Source organism: Pelobates fuscus, chromosome 2 (genome assembly GCF_036172605.1).
Source record: "Pelobates fuscus isolate aPelFus1 chromosome 2, aPelFus1.pri, whole genome shotgun sequence".
Classification (NCBI taxonomy): domain Eukaryota; kingdom Metazoa; phylum Chordata; class Amphibia; order Anura; family Pelobatidae; genus Pelobates; species Pelobates fuscus.
The window spans coordinates 97,854,639-97,858,402 of record NC_086318.1 but is presented as its reverse complement, the minus strand read 5'-3'; the positions used below and the strand labels follow the sequence as shown (position 1 = coordinate 97,858,402).

The 3,764-nt window shown below is 41.0% G+C and overlaps 1 pseudogene; it reads right to left on the bottom strand.

Annotated features, from left to right (window-relative positions):
* Positions 1-3,018: 3,018 nt before the first annotated feature.
* Positions 3,019-3,547, bottom strand: LOC134585565 (small ribosomal subunit protein eS24-like; annotated as a pseudogene).
* Between the last annotated feature and the right edge of the window lie 217 nt (positions 3,548-3,764).

Sequence of the window (3,764 nt, the reverse complement as noted above, 5' to 3'; positions counted from 1 at the left end):
CACATAAAAGGCATCCAGATATTGTTTAACCCCTTAAAACCGGAGGGCGTACTATTACGCCCTATTCTAAGTGGCTCCAAACGCCGCAGGGCGTAATAGTACACCCTCCGTTTCTTTTTTACTTACCAGGTCGCCGGCCATCCCACCCCGGCGATCGCGGTTGGGGGGACTCCCAGGGAGCCCCCCGCGACACATCCGACGTCCTGCAGCCCCCCCCCCCCCGGTCATGTGAGAGTGAGGTCCTTGCGAGGACCTCACAATCACATGGCCGGGTTAGCTGCCTGCTGCATTGCCAGCAGGGGGACTGACTGTAATGACAGGTAGTCCCCCTACTGGCTGGAAATAAAATCAAATTAAATTAAATAAGTGTAAAAAAAATATAAATATATACTTAGATCATATATATATATATATATATAATATATATGATCTAAGTATATATATATATACATATACATACACACACATACACTGTCTAGGTGTATTTTACTATAAATATATTCATAATTATATATATTAATATCAAATTACACGTAGACTGATACTGATTAAATATATATATAATTATTGTTATATATATATTTATATATAAAATAAAAAAATATGTAAATACGTTAAAAAATAAAATAAAATAAAAATTAAAGGGGGCGGAGCCTGACCGCCAATCAGCACGGACGTGCGGGGAAAGAGCTCCCGCCGGGCGGACAGCAAAAAAGCCGATACCGGAGGCCACAGAGCTCATACACCCATCGGGGTGTGCCACCCGAGACGGGGGTGCACCATAGCACCGGAGGAGCCTTCTCCTGAGCCTGTCGGAGCTGGTGACCCGACACACGAATTGCGGCCTGCGGGAGTGGATGCCGGGGAGAGGCGGCCGCTCTCCTCGACGCCGGAACCCCCATAATAAATACCGGTCTCCTACCCCCCCCCTCTGGACCGGTGGGGGTCATCCCGGTCCATAGCAGAAAAGCGGACACAATTTGCAGCTGAGAAATAAGGCTAACTAGCCGACAAAGACAAAGGGTGCCTGAGCATGCCTAAAATGGCCGCCCAGCAAGAGCCAGAGCAGGAGCACGCAGACAGCTACCCACACTCACAGCACCTAGAAGCACTGGACCGACTTTGCTCAAAGTTCTACATGATGCTATGCAACAGAGGGGTGCTGTACCTTCAAGCGGCTAAGATGGTCTCCTCATGGATCCGTCCTGACACCCGCCGACGCCACTACGGAGCTCCACTGCGGGCCTTCGGAGGGGACAAGCAGACCAAAACGCAATGGCAGCGGACGAAAGTTCGGAGCACATTGGGTGCAGGCCACCACTCACACACAAGTAAGAGCAAAACAGCCAGGCAGCCACAAAGCCCCGGCACAGCACCTAGACATAGCACCTTAGACCAGCAAGCCACTACTCTGCAATCGTGGAATACAACCACCGACCAAGCCACAGCACAGCTAACTGCCGCACACGATCAAGCCAAAGAGGAACCCTGGCCCTCCCCAGCTGCAGAGACTGTCTATCCCAAATGGCCCATGTGCAGGGTCGGCTGATCTGGGACTGGTCCATATACATGCCAAGAGAACTGCATTAATGACCACCAGCAGGTTTATAATTAAGGCTATGCAACGCCAACACTGGGTTAGGTTAAGGTGGTTACACAATCTGGCATACTTGTTCTACTAGCCTTTGACTAATACCACAGTTTCTCCTGTTTAGCCACGTAGTTAACCCGGTGGGTGCCTGTCATTTAAAGCGAAATCATTTTATATGTTGTTTTTCCATAAGCTTCTACTTATAAATAAGCGGTTATATTTCGCATGCACTTCACCTAGACGCAGAAAGGCGTAAACCAACAATATAGAAGTGCAGTCTATTTTCTCGCATTGAAGCCTCTTAACATATGAAGCGTTTACCGTTTTTCTTGGTTTTGGTGTTAATCCTACACTTTTATGTCAAACGCGATCTTTACTAAATCACTATATGCCAGGCAAACTTCAAGGCGTATTCTCAGCATATTTTAAGCGACTTTAAGCATAACAAGCGCTGAAGCGCGATCTTCACTATATTACTATATGCCAGGCAAATTTCAAAGCGTATTTTAAGCATATTCTTTAAGCAACTTTAAGCATATAAAGCGTCTGAGCGCGATCTTTACTTTTGACACTGTTTTAAGTCTATGTACCTATCGAGCACTGTAAGCTTATACATTCTAATTACACGAGTTTGTTTCTTGTATGTCATTCAAAAAAAAAATGTGCCGTTTACGCTGCCACGTATATGTCAAACTATGCAAATGCCTGCAGATGCTGTCGTGGCTCTGCATGACTACTGTTATCTGATGCACAAATAAAATAAAGAATTTAAAATTGTAAAAAAAAAAAAAATTAAAATTAAAAAAATTTAAAAAATATATAGATGTGTGTTATTTAGTTCTAACTGTATTGTGCTATTAATATATATATATATATATATATATATATATATATATTTATATCAAAATACACGTAGAACGAAATAATATATATATCTATATACATAAAAATACGTATATATCACTATATATATACCTATATATAAATAAAAATCTTAACTTTTTTATATATATATATATATATATATACATATATATACACATACGTGTATATATATATATATATATATATATATATACATATATTAATTCTACATATATATTTATGTAATATGCCGAAAGTATAGGGAATTTAATTTGCTAGCACTATATTTAACCCTATAACTTTCTAAGACACCATAAAACCTGTACATGGGGGGTACTGTTTTACTCGGGAGACTTCGCTGAACACAAATATTAGTGTTTCAAAACAGTAAAATGTATTACAACGATAATATCGCCAGTAAAAGTGAAGTTTTTTGCATTTTTCACGCACAAACAGCACTTACACGGACAATATTATTGCTGTGATACTTTCTACTGTTTTGAAACACAAATATTTGTGTTTAGCGAAGTCTCCCAAGTACAACAGTACCCCTCATGTACAGGTTTTTTTTTTTTTCGGTTTTTATAAGTTTTTATTACAAGCCCCAAGATCAATGTACAATCTTCAGTTTCGTCATCCTGGTATCCTTTATTCTTTCTTTTTGCCAGCTCCCACAGCTGCTTTGGCTGTACCCCGGACTTTCTTCATTCTGTTCTTCTTTCTTGCGTTCTTTACGTTGTTTTCTGGAAGTCTTTTTCTTTTCATATAGGCCATGCCTTGCAAGTCTGTGTTTTGGCTCATTCTTCTTTGCATAGTCTAACGAGTCATAGATCATGCCAAAACCTGTGGTTTTGCCACCACCAAAGTGAGTTCTAAACCCGAAGACAAAGATGACATCTGGAGTAGTCTTGTACATCTTTGCCAACTTCTCCCTAATTTCTGTTTTAGGGACAGTGGCCTTCCCAGGGTGAAGGACATCAATGACCATCTGCTTACGCTGCAGAAGTCTGTTTGTCATGAACTTCCTAGTTCTAATGGTCACTGTGTCGTTCATCTTGGCTGCTGTCTCTCTAAGGGACGACGGAAAGTCATGTACAGGTTGTATGGTGTTTTCAAAAGTTACAGCGTCAAATATAAGGCTTGTGTTTCATTTTTTTTAAATTAAAATTTGCCAGATTGGTTACGTTGCCTTTGAGACCCTATGGTAGCCCAAGATCAAAAATTACGCCTATGATGGCATACCATACCATTTGCAATAGTAGACAACCCAAGGTATTGCAAATGGGGTATGTCCAGTCTTTTTTAGTAG